Source organism: Sphaeramia orbicularis, chromosome 19, assembly GCF_902148855.1.
Source record: "Sphaeramia orbicularis chromosome 19, fSphaOr1.1, whole genome shotgun sequence".
NCBI classification, from domain to species: domain Eukaryota; kingdom Metazoa; phylum Chordata; class Actinopteri; order Kurtiformes; family Apogonidae; genus Sphaeramia; species Sphaeramia orbicularis.
In genome coordinates this window covers 20,123,432-20,140,589 of record NC_043975.1, presented here as the reverse complement: position 1 = coordinate 20,140,589, position 17,158 = coordinate 20,123,432, and the positions used below count along the sequence as shown (strand labels likewise).

Genomic DNA, 17,158 nt, shown 5'->3' with positions numbered 1-17,158 from the left:
GCGAATGGATACAGATTTAGTAGAGAAGCACCTGCAGCAGACTCAAATGGAGGGAGGGGTGGTGGGGGTTGGGGGGGACTTGGGGGTCAAGGAGTGACCGTGAATGTGGCGGACTGGGAAACACAAACAGTTAGAGGGGAGCGGCTGCTTTGGCTGGAGGCACGTGCTTATGTTGTGGGTTGTGTAGACTATAACGGTTACATAATACTGATGAAATAGTTGCAGAATAATGTAACAGAACCTCGAAGTAGAATGAAAATAAAACTTTATACCCTAGAGTTTTACCTGTTGTTGAGTAACAGCAGGATGCACTGCCTTTTGTATGTTTGTTTTTCCCCACAGTCCTGCATTTCTTTCTAACATCCTTTCAAATATTGCATCTTTGTTTATAAACTTTTTTTGTACAAAAGCTTTTTTTACTTATTTCTAATCTGTTTTTGTTGGGTTTTTTGTAGTGCTTGTTTATTACGTTGTACAGAGAGAGCATAGTTTAAAAAAAAAAAAAAAAAAAAGTAAAATTCCTTGTATTCTTTTGAAGATACTCTGCGAATAATGGCGATTCTGATTTAATTAAGAAGATATCTGCAAGTCCTTCACAGACAAGACAATTTGTCATTGACTTCATAATACACCAGATAAGTTAATGTATGTTAGTTACAGCTACTAAATTAAGTGGGTTTATGTTGTTGTCTCCATGAAGACTATGGATTATTAAGAGGTTTTAAAATTTGTCACATTCAGTTTTCTCATTGGTACGCCTTTAAACTGATTTTTAGTGAAGTCGTAATTGCATCTGATGTCACTTATCCATCTTCTACTTTGTTTTGTGTCAATGTGAGGAAGCGTCTTCTACTTGAGAGTCCATATTTACAGTTTCATACAAAGCTTTAAACCTATCGCTGAACCTAATACTGTTTTTTTTTTTCCTGAAATCTACTTGTTGAATTGTAGATTAACCTCAGTGACTCTGATAATTCTATTTCTGCGTGGGGTCCACACACTATATGGGTGGTTATATTTAGCTACACTTATTGAACAAGAAACAGCTTTGATGGTTCAGTGTGTAATTTTTAGTGGCGCGTAGAGATGAAGTTTCAGATTGCAAACAACTGAATACTGCCCTCACCCTCCCCTACAGTGACTACAGAAACACAGCAGTAACACACACTGACACACAGATATGAACACATCAGTAGTGAACCACATCAGTGTAAGTCTACCATAGGCACCTTTCAGCCATGGTATAAAAGCTCCTGCAAGATGGGACCTGATGGCGAAGCAGGCCTGGAAGTGGCAGAGGATCCTGTCGGTGTCCTGGGGGGATTAGTGAGGCGTTGAGGTTGGCTGATGGACAGGGAGCTGAGGAGGGAGGTTTCTTCTCCGATCAGCCATCTGCTGACATCAGGTCGGGTGCTCAGGCAATTTAAGTGGACTTATCGCAGCTTTTTTTTTTTTTGTGCTTTGCTGACAAGTCAGGTGGGTTCACTGTTGATAGATATTGTGGTTGTGCAGAAGACTGGTCTGTACTCAAGCACATTCTTGTTACCAAAGTACTGATTTAACTTCTTTGTTGCAATAAAAGTAAACATGAAAATTCATATAAAATGCAAAAATACAAAACAGTGAAAGGAAATTAAAGCGTAGAATACTGGTCAGTCTTTGTCTTCTATGTCCTGTTAGATCTCTTACGTCATTTTTGGTTTGTTACGTATTTTATGTTTTGTTTTGTTTTTTTTGGTCTTGTTTTGTCTTTCACATCATCATCTCATCCATTTAGGCTGAAATTGTTCTTGATTTTGATAGGATGTGCATTGATCCAAAATAAAAATAACTCTTAATTCCCTTCAAATGCGTCAGATCGGAGGTCATGAGTCTGTTTTGAAAATGTAAACAGCAAAAAATATACATATTTGTTTTAAAGTGTATGAAGCATAAAGTATAAAATTGTCCGAAAAATAAATACTGAAGTACAGATACTTAAACTCTAAAGACCCAGTGATACTTTTGTAGCAGTTCACACATGATTTTCTCTCTGTTTAACCTTTCTTAAGTGATTTATCATTGTTTAGTATAGTATTATGCTCAGTATTTTGCATTTTTGAGTTAAAAATTAGATATTTTCTTGTATTTAATATACTGTGATCATATAGATGTTCATAAAACCTCAAATTAAAGCTGAGGGTTTTGTATCAAAAAAAGAGAAAACTGAAGAAAAGCTGACGTTTACAGTAAAATACATCATTAACTGAACATGAACCAAGCCTCTCCAACCACTGTCTTTAGTTGCTTTTCCATTGGACATCTGCATAAAACTTTACCGATACTTATTAAATGTCCAAAAAACAGAAGTGCGTAATGTCGATTTTTCCATTAAATCACAAATTTGTTTATTATTGCAAGATGACACGAGAAGTCATTCCATAAACATGGTGACAAACATAAATATCATGTTGATTTACAGATATATTAATTATTATTACATATTACCCCTCTATCCCGTACTAAATTGAAAAATGATTCAGTTTCCTGATGTGTCCACACATACCGCGCCATGTTTCTTTTGAAACTCTTCTTCTTCGCTTGTTTTAACGTTCATCAACATTCGCTTTTTTTTTTTTTTTTAATTGTTCAAGTGACTCTGGTCGCAGAAAAAGGTCTTTCCATTGCAGTTTTGCATGACATACCAATTGTGCTATGCCCGAAAAACCACCTCTTGCCAGCGCAAAAACTTTTAATCAAAAAACGAGAATTTTGGCAAAATTGTCGTTTTTCCATTAGGTACATTTTTAATGGATCAATGGAAAAGCGACTAGTCATCCAACTCAATGCGTTTTCACTGGGGAGTCAATGTTGTAGAAGGTGACAGTGTTTCCATGTTCACTACGGAGACTCTGAATGTCCAAATTGGTCATATCTGAGGACCATGAAAAAATGACCAAATGCATTTTACACCAATTGTTTACATGTATTGATAGGATTAGTGGATCAACTGGTATTGAACAGTTTACATCAGAAGTTGATTTTGGTCGCCAGTGGGTGTTTGGGTATTTATGGGTTAAGTACCACGTGCTTTGTCACTTCCCAGCTCTGATGTGACTTGAGTGACGACCACCCTCTCACAGACATTTTGGGAGTGGACTGGAGTGGGTGTTATTCGCCCCTCCCTAAATAAAGACCATTACAGACTAGGGGTTCTTCAAAGGCTTTTCGTGATTACAATGTCTTTTGTTGCAACACATGCTTGCTTTCATCTCGACCCACAGCCCAACCCTCTCTTTTGTCGCGATAAATGAGCTCCCTGCGGGTCGTTCTCAGCGGACAGATGGACAAACAGCCGCGACACAAAGGCGAAAGATCATATTTGAACATCTGCTGCGTCAGTCACTTGATCCGGAAACTGTATGATTCATAAAGTAAGTTGTCATCAGGGCTCCGTAATCACATCACTGCGGGGCCGTTAATAGCTGAATGTCAAGTGAAGACTGGTGAAAAAACAGAATAATGCTTTTGACATTGAACCCCTGCAAGGTTCGACACACACAGTGGATTGCAAACTGTCAAATCAGCCACATTAAAGAGATTGGTGAGGTCTACAGACATCATTTAGAGCTATTGGCTCTTTCCTATTGCTGTGTATTACTCAAGAGGCACGCAAATAATCAAATGAAAAGTGTTATCACATTAAGCAATATTGCCAAGCCAGATTTAGAAATGTCCTTATACTTATGGCTTCTGATTTCGTATTAAAATGTATATTTGTGCTAGCATAAAAAAATAGATACTTTGCAGATTACAGTTCAAATGCTAAAGACAGAAAACAAACAAAAAACCTCACTGTAACATAATGATTGTGTTTTGAGAAAGGTCTGAGAGATGATTCATGTGAAGTTTTATTGCCATCTAGAAATAAGAACACCACTTAGTTTTAATGTAGTCATTTCGTTAGAAGACGACCAGTTTCCCCTCTGAAAGCTCACATCAGCCGGACTCATTGCAGTAATTTGGAGGCTCCCTTTTGGGAACTCGTTCAAGAATTCCGCTCGTGCTCTGTAACACAACATTCACAGTCTATAGTAGTAGGTTTTTTTTGTTTTTTTTTTCTATCAATGATTCATAGCTTTTGTACAATAAGCTTTACTTTCACATTCTCTTTGGCAAACTGAGGTCTGGTCTCTGTAAGCGCTTTACTTTCGTCCTTCTCCTGTAGTCTCATCTGAAGTTTTGCTGGCAGAGATTTCATTCATTATACAGAAGTTTCTCGGTTTTAAGATGCCTTCTCTTCATCTTCACCTTGTCGTAGTTCTGAGACAAAACTTTATACTTCAACTTACTAAAAAAAACCCGTGAAGCTTAAAGGTAAAAAAAATAATAAAAATGATTGTCATGTACCAAATACGTTTTAATTGACTAGTGGGTCTATAACAAATATTTAAATGGTTTTTTTTAGAGATGCTGTCAATCATGAAAGGAATTGTCAGCTACAGTTTGGTACGCTGATTTTAATATTATTTATTTTGGCAGATAATTAGAGTGATTCATGGTTTAAAGTGTTTTTTTTTTTCTTCCATTTCTTTTAAAGACGTCATTAGAAAACACTTACTGACATTATTACTAGTGTTTTTTTTTCTGCCAACATTGTATACAGTACACATTTTTAAAGTTTTTTTGAGAAACTATTTAGCAGATTAATCAACAAAGAAAGTAATCAGTAGTTAGAGCCCCAATGTGTTTATGGAGCAAGAACTATAAACCTTTCTTATGTGGATTTTGGAGTCTACAATGAAGCCAGGAATGACAACATTAGTTTGAAAGCTGCTTTATTAACCCTTTCATGCATGACATCCACATTTGTGAACACATAGTTTAAGTTCACTTTCCTAAGGGTTATAAAGGCAATATTCTCCAAACCACACAGGGGCAGTCTCTATAGACCCACACCAATACAATGAAAAAAGGATCATCTTAGTTGTGGAATTTGGACTGCTCTGTGATCTTATAAAGTAAGCAAAACCCAGCTTTGGGTTTTCTGTCCACGTTTGTGGACAAGAGTTTCACAGCTTTGTTAAAAAAATAAACAAATAAATAAATAAAACATTTCTACCTCAAATGATATTCCATAAATTTTTTTTAAAAATGCTTCTGAAAAAACTGTTGCATCATGATGTTTCCAATTTGGGTAATTATTTAATTTAAATAAGGGCAACATGGTGGTGCAGTGGTTAGCACTCGTGCCTCACAGCAAGAAGGTCCTGGGTTCGATTCCAACACCAGTTGACGGGGGGTGGGACCTTTCTGTGTGGAGTTTGCATGTTCTCCCCGTGTCTGCGTGGGTTCTCTCCGGGTACTCTGGCTTCCTCCCACCATCCAAACACATGCACTGATAGGTTAATTGGTTAATCTAAAATTGCCCATAGGTGTGAATGTGAGCGTGATTGTTTGTCTCTATATGTTAGCCCTGCAACGAACTGGCAACTTGTCCAGGGTGTACCCCGCCTTCGCCCCTATGTAGCTGGGATAGGCTCCAAGCGACCCCCGTGACCCTAGTGAGGATAAAGCGGGTTCAGAAAATGAATGAGTGAATTTAATTTAAAAATCCAAAACTTATACTTTCCTGGGTCTCAGGAGGTTAAATATCTTCTTAATAAAACCATATTTAAAACAAAAAATAATAATTCAAAATGCATTTCAACTTTAGCCTAATTTTGAGAAATAAAATCAATCTGAAAAAAATCTTGATACTTTTTTTTTCTTAATTCATGCATGAAAGGGTTTATAGTCATTTTTTTTTCCTTTCCTTTGTTGGCTTTTCACACCTTTTAGTTAAAACTCCTTGTTATCCAACAACCCCCACCTCTGCCATCTCCATCCTCTATCCTATATCTTCCTTCATTCCTGTACCTTGTTTCAGGGATAACCCATCTGGCCTCGTATCAGATTAGTCTGTAAGACTTAAGAATAAGAGGAGATATAGCTTTGTGTGTGTGAACTGAAGCGTTTCTGCTGCGTACATACTGCATATCTGCAAACACAGTGCATGGTGGGTTCTCCTTCAGCTCCTCCTTTAGCTTCCATCGTATCTTATTGCTCATGTCATTTTGATTTTATAACAGCAGGGCATTGCAGATGACCCATTAGTTAACAAGCTAACTGGGCTAATCAGCCTCCTTTCTACTTTATTAGGTAGACAGTTGGGGAGCAGCCAAGTGGTGTGTGAACGGCTTTTGAGTTCACCTCCTCGGATGCTGTATCAGATGTACAAACACACATACACACACACACACACACACACACATTAATCCTGAGCCCTTTCCTCCCCTGACAGATGGGTTAGCCTGTCTAGGATTGCTGAGGAATTTACCAAAGGAATTAAGTAGTGTGTGTGGTTGTAATAGACAGAGACACTTAATCTACCATCACCAGCCTTTTATTACTCGCTCTAGGCTGTGCATAGCGGAGTCTGGCACTCGTTATTGTCATTTACCTCCATTTTTTTGTGTTTCTAAGAGACAAGCTGTCATTCAGGCAGGTGCATGACTGACTACAGTTACATGCACAGAATACATTCACTTTTATTCTGACTGGATTCTGACTAACCTAGATACTAACATTTTAATATCACAGCGGGGGTCAGTTACGCTTCTTTGTGATCTTGTTGGAGCAGCTGAACCTTCATTCCTTCAGCATTGAAATCTCATTGAAAATGCTGCTGTTTGTACTATTTATCCAGGTGTAAATTTTTTAAAAATAATTTGCGTTCCTTTACCTCAGCCTTGCAAACTGTTAGCTAATTGGTTTACAGGGTTTCACATAAATTATACAGACTATGGGGGGGGGGGGGGCGGGCACCATAGTCTAATTTGTCTCATAAGGAACTGAAAACAATGACTGTACTTTGAGTTGCTTTTAGACAGAGACTACACAAAGCATAACCTTATTTTTTGTCGTCAGACCCACTGTGTTCACTGTGTTAGTTTCACTAATTCAACCTCAGGGTAACTAACACGTAACATAAAACTATTGGTGAAATTAAGTGAAAAGCAAAACATAAAACTGCCGAATGGTTAAACTAAGGCCAGTAACATGCTGATACAGAAACTGGGACATATCTGATACGCACACTTGAAATAATTTTTTTTACGCTTCTCATAATAGCATGATAGTTCTCCAAAAAATTATGTTATTTCTTCTTAGACTGCTTGAATTACAACATGCTGAAATTGAATTATGGAATTTTTGCCCCGTGAAGACAAATAATACCACCCAGTAAAGCTTTAGATATCATATAGCCCTCACTGACACCGTGACATTCTATGGGAAACACTGGTTTCTATTCAGTACACGTTTTGATGCATATTCTAAATGTGCTATATACATGTGCCAGGACACTCCTAATAGATCGGAATAGTCCACATCTTCATTGCAAAATGGGCCATTTGGAAACAGACCCAATACAGAATAAACAAATGGACTATGCAGTTAAATCACCTATATTAAACCGTAAAGACCCAAACAGCCACCGGTGACACAAACCATCTACTGATCTGAAGTGTTTAATTCCTCTTGATCCACTAAACCTATCAATACATGTAAATATTTGGTGTAAAATGCAGTTTGTCATCTTTTCATGGTCATCAGATATGACCCACTTGGACGTTCAGAGGCTCCATAGTTACTGTGGAAACACCGTCATCTCCTATAACATTGATTCACCAGTAAAACCCATGGAGTTTGATATAAGACAGTGGATGGACACACTTGTCTTTACATTCAGTTAGCAATATCTTTGCTGAAAAAGTAACTTTTTCTCAATTTTTCTCTGTTTTGATAATTAACTGTGAATTTTCTCTGAGTTTTCATGTGCATCTACATGATCTGTGAATTAAATATAGGAAAATACATGATTTACACCAAAAAAATACAAAATACAGAGGATAATATTATTAAAAAAAAAAGGTAATAAATCAGTTAAGAAAGGTAAAAATAGAGAAAAAAAATAATTTGGGAACTGCCACTAAAATAGCACTGGGTCTTTATGTGTTAAATGTGGAATGTTGTCATATTTGTTTTCATTAGTGTGGTTGTAGACGTAGTCAGTGCAGCATTCACAGTAGTTCTGTGTCACTGGTTTCTGTCTTGCCTCTGCATGTCCTGCAACTGCATATGTTTTCGATTTGAGTCTGTGATAAGAAGGAAAAAAAAAACACAAGAAAAATATATCTGTAGGGGGAGGATTGTGAGTTTATGGAATAGTGTTTGTACGTGTACAGACAGGGATGATGTGAATGTCTTACAGGCAGCCCTTTTGTATGCGCTGGTAAGTGAATGTTTGTGTGAGTGTATGGAGCGTAGCTCTGATTGGGAATTGGACTGTCAGTATCAGGTAGCAGTAATGAGAATCAGCAGGATGCTGTTTTCATACAGGCTGCTGTTGTGTCTTTGATCTTCCACATTATCTTACTTTTTTTTTTTCTTCATTTCTTCCCTCGATTCCCCTCATCTCTTTCCCTGATGTGGAAACAAATAGAGTGTGGCGGCTCTTCATATCTATCAGCTTTGTAGTTTTGTGATAAGTCGCTAGGCCTTAAAGATACTTGTCATTGTAATCATAAGTGTTGAATTGTATTTTGGCTAATGCATCAGTATGTGTCTGTGTTAAGCAAACCTCTGACATTAGAAAAACAAGCTGCATTCAGATACAATCCAGCTTTTTTTTATGTTTTCAGCACTGAGCATTGTCTATATGTAGCAGAATTCGATGTTTCTTTTATTGTCAATTTCTCAAAAACAGGGTTAGTTAAATGTATATCTTCTTGTAGTGTATTATTTTGGATTGTTTTCTAATACATATTCTCAGGTACAGGTTTTCTGGTTCAAAATGGCCCTGTTGGTCATATTGGAAATGGTTGTCATGCCATTGAATTAAATCCATAACACGAATGTTAATGTGGATAATGTTCTGTGATGAACTGACTTGCACTTCGGAGATTGACGTTTGTTTCAAAACAACAATTTCTGTACTGTGTATTATCACCCCATGACTTGGAGAACTTGTTGAAAATGAAATATCACATCAGTTGATAAATTCAGAATGTACTTGTGTAATGTTTACTTTGCATTCCAGAATTTTTAGGCCTTAAATGCCTGAAGTGGTATATGATTTTCATGACTATTGTGTTTTTCATACCTTATAATAAGAATTTTATTGCAACAGAGGGAGCTGGTCACCTCCATAGTCTGCCATGTTGGTACTGTACACTTTGTTGGATCCAGTTTTGAGATTGATTACATCTCCTAGTCTCTTTAAATGTGGATTAACTACAACAGACTATTAAGATTAGTACAAGTTCAACAAGATTCTACTCAAGATTTAAAAGAATAATTAAAAAAATGGTATTGGACTCACTGGGGAAGTTACAAAAACATAAAACATCCGTAAACACCCACCACCCTACCATCACCCAATATTGCTTTGTGTTCGTTGGCAGCACATCCATGTCTGCTTGAAAATAACATTAACTTCTGAAACACCCGGAAGCAACCTCTTGACAGCACTTGGAGCTACGACAAAATTAAGAGCCTGTGGAAAAAAATCTGTAAAATATGAATAAATCTACTTATTTTGGAAGTAATTATGTGGTTTCTGTTTTCCTTAATATGGTTTGTACTTGTATTGCTAGGAGGTCTTGAATTTTCTTGAACTTCCTGAAAACCTGGGGAAACCTTCCACCATCCAAGCAGTTGTTTGGTACCAATGACCTGCCTAATTTTTAACACACTACTAATAGAAGATTGATCAAATGTTACTGTTCATATGCCGCTTAAGTTTTAGTAGAATAACACTGTCCAAGTCATTGTTAAAATGTTATCCCTGGGCCTAAGTCAGCAATCTAAATTTCTACATTTTGACAGGGACAAGAGTGTATTGATGTTTGCCTCTTAGGCTAAATGAGAAATGTAATGACTTTTCCATCTGTGCAGAAGTGTGTGACCTCATGCTGGTGTTCAGCATATGTCCGATAATCACATGACAGGTTAACAAACTGGCTCGTAGGGGGTCACTGAGCAAAGTAGCCTAAGCTCAATCGATTTGATGGCTTGTTTGTTTGACCTCACAGCACATTTGGAAATAGCTTTAAGGCTTTGCTGGAGAATAGCGCTATCACAATCTCAAATAGGAGTGAGTCAGAGGGTTCTAATGTAACTAGGCCTGTGCAATATTGGTCAAATGTGCAAAAAATATTGGTTTATTTCAAGCAGCATTGGAGTCTGAAATATACTTCTCTGTTTATGCATATTAGCAAGTGTTTATAAGCCCCTTTTCCACTGCAGGAACTTTACCAGGAACTTTAACTTTACCTGGGAGTTTGAAATACCATGGTGCATTTCCACTGACATAACCCAGGTGTGCTGTTTGCTGATTGGTGGAACACACTTGTAGATTTCCACACTTACATTATATTGCCAAAAGTATTCGCTCACCAGCCTTGACTGGCATATCAACTAAAGTGACACATCCCATTCTTAATCGGTAGAGTTTAAAATGACATTGTCCACAATCTCTTGCTTCAGCATACCAAGAGATTTTGGACAATTCCATGTTCCCAACTTTGTGGGAACAGTTTGGGGATGGCCCCATCCTGTTCCAACATGACTGTGCACCAGTGCAGGGGCGCCACTACCAATTGTGGGCCCCATGAAAGGTAAATGTTATGGACCCCTCATAAAATTCAGTATCTTGTCGATCTGTCGGAGCGGGTTTGGGGGGTGGGGATGCAGTACATGCATTCTGTCATGCTACCATGAAACAAAACTTAACATACTTTCAACGTCCAACTCCCGACTTCTGTGCCACTCTTACACAGTGGATCTTACACGAAATTTCCGCAACTTCTAGCCTGTATCCACTGGACCCCCTCCACTGCTCTATGGGCCCCCCACAAATGCTGGGCCCCATGAATTTGTCATGTTTACCCCCCCTTATCGGCTCCCCAGCACCAGTGCACAAAGTGAGGTCCATAAAGACATAGATGAGAGAGTTTCGTGTGGACGAACTTGACTGGCCTGCACAGAGTCCTAACCTAAACCCGATAGAACACTTTTGGGATAAATTCAAGTGGAGACTGAGAGCCAGGCCTTCTCGTCCAACAACACTGTGTGATCTCACAGATGCGCTACTGGAGGAATGGTCAAAAATTCCCATGAACACACTCCTAAACCTTGTGGAAAGCCTTCCCAGAAGAGTTGAAGCTGTTATAGCTGCAAAGGGTGGACCGATGTCATATTAAACCCAATGGATTAAGAATGGGATGTCACTCAAATTCATATGCGAGTCAAGTAGGTGAGCGAATACTTTAGGCAATGTAGTGTATGTTCACCCACTATAGCCAGTGTGTAGCTTCATACTTGCTTATTCCATTTCTACAAGCTTCACTTCGTTCTTGTTTTGATAATTTGGAAAATGGAGTAAAAGAAAAGAAGCTACAAGAAGCGGATGCGAGACAAGGTCCATTTGCAGAATGTGAGATTACCAGGAATTATTTTACCCAGGTAATTAAATGACCAGTAAGAAAAATTCCTGGAAATATTGGTGGAAATGGGCTATTGATGTTTTGTGCATTTGGAAATGTGTTTAACTGGAACATGTGGGTACACTCTCTTACTAGGAGCTGTTACACTTATCAAACCACAATTTACAACCCTACTAAATTGTTATATTAAAGTGAATTGAGTGTGGTTTATTGATTTATTGCTCAGGAAAAGGACCAGGTTACAAGTTTCTGTGCGTCATGGAAGAAATTATTAGACCATCAAAAGTCGTCAAAAACAAGGGTTATGCAATCAAGTACTAACTCCTGTGTGTATTATGTGACTAAAACAGACAGAAAAGAAAATACTGAATGCCTAAAAGCCCTGTTTTTGGCAGTACAATGCCGAAGCTATTGATGTAAGAACTGAAGTGATTTTGGTTATTATCAAGAAAACATGGAAAACGGCTAGATATCAGCTCCGAAATTAAACTTTTATAAGCTATTTTTGTTGTTACTATTAGCCTATATTTGTCCAAACAAATGTACCTTTAGTTGTACCAGGCATTAAAATGACGAAGAAATTGAAGAAAACGGGCAGTCTAATAATCTTTTCCGCAACTGTAGATATATTATTTTGAAAAAGAATCTGATGGTAAATGTATTAGACACCGCCATCAACTCTGTCACATCAAAAAGCAGACAGTGATGAGCCAGTTTTAGCAGTGTAACTAATACACTAGTTTTTTGAGTCAGGTGAACTCCTCGTGAACCCGTCAGATCTTCACTTATTCCACTCTGGGTGCAATAATAGATGTGGTTTTTGGGGACGGGGTGGTTTCTGTCATTCTTCAAACCCCTCACCACTAGACGTACAACAAAGACAGGGAATAGGAAAGGTCTGATTGGGTTTTAATGGCGTGAATCAGCATGTTCACACAGATATTTGTATCAAAATACAGCACACGATAAGGAACAGATGGTGTATTCATAGCAGTCAAGATGTAAGTGTGAAATATTGGTCACTTCTCATCGTAAATGCTCTTAGCTGTGTTAACAGTACGTGGCTTTGCTGCTGGTGGTGTACTTTGAATTTGTACTTTACATAAGTGGAGGCATATGCAAGTAACAGTAAAATGATGTTGGTTTTTTTCACACACACACACACACACACACACACACACACACACACACACCCAAGCCGGTAATTCAGAGCTATATAGCAGTTAGCATGCCCGTCCACCTGTCTGTCATCATTTTAGCTCCGGATTATGTCATGATTATGTGTTGAAGATGTTGTTTTTGCTCTTCTGCCTGTTCATCCATCTTATCGACTGATTCAGAGGCCATTTTCTGACGCTACTCAACTCCTGCTGTAAATGGACTAAGTCAGTGAAACTAAGCGAAGCCAATAAAAACAATCTTTTTTTTTTAAATTTTGTGTGGGCTGAGGGGATATTCCATCCTCTGTGGGCTCTTGGGAAGTGTACTAATGTCCAAACTGAGATTTCCTGGGAAATTCATGGACTGAAATTAAGCAAAAATGTGAACTCTGGGATCTTATTAAGTTTTAATATAACGTACCTGATCCAGTCACTAGCCTCCAATAGCAAAAGTGCAAGTAAGTTGTGTGTGTCTAGTCTTGTGGATTGTTATTTTGCTTAATTTGTAAACAGGAGATGACAGGAAATGAGAGTACAGAGATGGGATTGGTATGCAACAAAAACCCCCAAGTTTGGAGTGAAACTAAGGATGTGGCAGTTCACGGTCACCGCCCTTAACCTCATGGCAAGTTATGTGTAAAAGGAAAATTAAAGACAACATATATATGGGAATCTCTGTACTGACGGGCATGGAAAATAAAGAATTATATCCTCAAAAAAACTTTCTGCTTATCTATTTTTTAGCGTTATTAAAGTTTAATTTAATTGCACCGTGGATCAAAGGGTGCACAGGTGGCTTCAGTACAGAAAACCACTCTGTCACTTTGCCAATAAATTTGCTTTCTGATCCATTGCACAAAAGAGATTCTGTATAAAATATCAAAGTACTCTTATTAATTTTAAATATGTATGTCAACAGTGATGAACACTGCATAGTTGACCATTCAGTAAAATATGTTGGATAATGGCAACGCTGATCATTTTCATTAAAAGTCAATATTTTCAGTCTAACACAGTGGCTCTTGTCTCTAAGTTGTAGAATGAGTGTATGGAAATAAAGGAGGGGCCCTGCAGTGAGTTGCGGTGGTAGAGTAAACAGATGATTTGAATGGTATGTAAAGTGTTTTGTCCCTAAGGTGCAGAGTTCAGACATGTTATGTAATATGAAACCTGCAGGTGTCTTTACGCCTGTTTTTAGCTCGTGTTGTTTTGGTGGAAGTAAACACATGTAGCAACACCGCTTCACGTGCACACACATACACACAACGAAAAACATCGCCTGTTTCATTTTCACACTGGCTCATTGTCAGCGAATATTGAATGTGTCTGACCTAGTTGCCAGCGGCACCATGGGAGATTACTCTCTACATTTTTAACAATGGAGCAAATTTATTGGATAATACACCCCAGGGCTGTTTTGATGTTATGGGTTTTTCTCAAGACCCAGTTCCAGCTTTTATTCTTATAGCAAAAGATGCAACAACGAAGCAGTTGATGAAGAATTGATGAGGCTAAAGTGTGCCACTTTGCAAATTTGGTGTATGTGTATTGCCCCTGGGTGTGTGTTTTACACTGTTTATACTGTCCTGTCTTGTCTCTGTAGTGTTAGGAAACTCTGCCAGTAAACTCCCAATGCAACGGTACGTGAACACAGCAGTCTGTGCTGCCTATTTATTAATGACTCCCTGCACATGTTTTCATCAACACATGAATATGAGCAAACTTGTTCTGTTTCCGTTTGCGGGGCTGGGTATAAAGCATACTTAGTATCCCTGTAATAATCGGATACAAAACAAAAGGTTTCTTCTTTGCAGGAAACCTCATTTGACTGCCAGACTGAGCTCTTTTTCATTTCTCTTTAGTTATTGTAAGACTGAATCTGATCCTTGCCCTTGTTCACCCTGCAGCATTAACACTCATCACATGTCAGGCCATGCAGGGTAAGGATGATTAAACCTGACTATCTGATTCGTCTCTGAAGCATATTTATATTGACTATGCATGTATTTGAGGCAAAATTTAACATAATTGTGGTTGAGCACATTTTTTTTTTTTTATATTAGGCTAAATATTTACTTTAAGAGAAATAAATTAGTGGAATAAGAAAAATCTAAAATGGGAATGAAGTTCGAGGAAACCATTTTGCATAGGATTAATGAGTTCCACTAATCCAGGTTATACAGGATATGCATAAAACTGGCTTAATGGAGACTACCTGTATAAGTCTTATCTACAGTCAGAATGTTATTTAGATGAACACTGAACTGCTTTCAGATGACTGCTGGCATAATTTAACCTGCTAAAAGATAAGTATGATTCATGGATCTAATATGCTCCTATTGACAAATCGGTATGAGCAATAATCATTTATATTGGTAAAACCACAAAACAGTGTCTTTTTAGAATGTATGGTTGTTGTTGGAGTTTGTTTCCCCAGATTAAACACTTAAACTTGCCTTTCAACACTGACACTTAAGACCTTAACATGGGGATGTCCTTCCTTTCTTCACTTAACATTTACTCTCTTCACCTCACACATCCAGTCCATAATCACAGTCTCTCTTAGAATCGTAGCTAATGTAACTCTACATGCTAACAGTACAAAGATTGAATAATATGTCAATTGCATGCTTTAACTTGTCTAAATATAAATTTTACATGTATTAAAAATGGTCTGAATTCTGAAATCTAGTCGCTTGGACTCCAGTCTTGCTTTTAAATGTAATATAAACTGTGTCGCATAGTCAGAATTTATCAGAGCAAACACCCATAAAAAGGCAGTGTGTCACAATATAGTGTACAGGCTGTTGTGGATGTCACTTCTCATCATTAAATAGCATTTTTCTAGAAGTATTAAGTTAAAATTGTTTCTGTTGGCATGATTTAATCTAATATGGGTGAGTGCAAGTTCAAGAAGAATTGGCTCAAGAGCATTTATTAGGCAAAATAACGCATTTGAAACCCAGAGTTGTTATGCTCATAATCGCTCCGACTGGTAACTTTAAATATAGAAGAATCTCATAAATTACATCTCACGTCTCTAGTAAATTGAATATTTTTGACATTATCTTAGGCTTTAGGGAAAAAAAGTGACATTTTTCTCCAATTGAGAAAATATGTAAAATGTGATTTGGCAAACCCACATCATTCAAGACCCTTATTGTACTGTAAAGTCCCTTTTCCACCAACATTCCCAGGAACTTTAATTACAAGGCATTTATTTACCTGCATAGAAGAATTCCTGATAATATAATATTTAGTGTGTTTGGATGGACTGACAGATTGTTGCAATTCACTAGAGCGAGCTGAATATGCTCAAAAGCTCAAGGGAGTGTATTTAGCAAATGGATCTTGTAGTCCGTCCACCGGTCATAGTTTCTCTTCTTTTGCTCCATTTTCCAAATGATTAAAAACACAAATGAAGGAGCCTGTAGACATGGAATTGACAAGTTTGCGCCCGCACGCTGGTTTAAACATTGTGAGTAGGGATGTAACGATATGAAAATTTCGTATCATGGTTATTGTGACCAAAATTATCACGGTTATCATTATTATCGCGGTATTGTTGAAATGTGGTCAAAATGTTCAAAAAGTGCTTATACACACAATGAAATAATTTGAAAAAATAAAAACAAAAAAACAAATAAAATAATAGGCACAATGTACTTTCTGTTGCAGAAACATTCAGATATTAACATGTAAACATCAAAAATACAAATGTGCATTAAATATATGTATTTATGTGTATTTTTGCACATCTTTTGTCTACTTTAGTATGTTTTTAGTGTATTTTTGCATATTTTTTTGTATACTTTAGGATATTTTTGCATATTTTTTGTATACTTTAGTGTATTTTTGCTTATTTTTGGTATAGTTTTGTATGTTTTTAGTGTATTTTTTACATATTTTTTGTATATTTTAGTGTATTTTTGCATATTTATTCTATAGTTTTGTATGTTTTTAGTGTAATTTTCCATATTTTTTTGTATATTTTAGTGTATTTTTGCATATTTTTAGTGTAGTTTAGTATATTTTTAGTGTATTTTTGCATATTTTTGTATACTTTAGTGTATTTTTAGTGTAATGGTTTGAGAAACGTTTGTATTTGTCATTATTTCTAGTTTATTCTGTTCTTATTTGACTGATTCTGATCCACTTTAGCTCATACTGGTCTAAATGGGGAACCTGAATGAATACGAGTCTAAAAGAGTGAATGCCAAACACACAAATGTGCATTAAAGATGGCACCTTATCGCCATTGTTGGTACGGTAATCAAACATGGTTATCATGATAATTAGAATTTAAACGGTAATACTAACCTTCGGGAATTTTATCGCGGTTTATCATCATACCGGTAATCGTTACATCCCTAATTGTGAGTGAACATAAGTGTGGAATGCTGCAACTGTTTTCCACCAATCAGTATTCTTCAGCACAGAGACCCACCCCCAGGAATTCCGGAGAATCTG

At 37.2% G+C, this 17,158-nt stretch overlaps 1 protein-coding gene across 5 annotated transcripts in view; it reads left to right on the top strand.

Moving 5' to 3' along the window:
* The window catches only part of caskin2 (CASK interacting protein 2), a 79,366-nt gene that overhangs the window by 10,557 nt on the left and 51,651 nt on the right, over nt 1-17,158 (top strand). The window contains exon 1 of one of the 5 annotated variants that reach the window (XM_030121390.1): nt 4,696-4,701. The exons of the other annotated variants lie outside the window; for them this stretch is intronic. The gene's annotated coding sequence lies outside the window, so the exon portion shown is untranslated. Of the gene's footprint in view, nt 1-4,695; nt 4,702-17,158 lie in introns of those variants that run through there. 5 annotated transcript variants of the gene reach the window in all.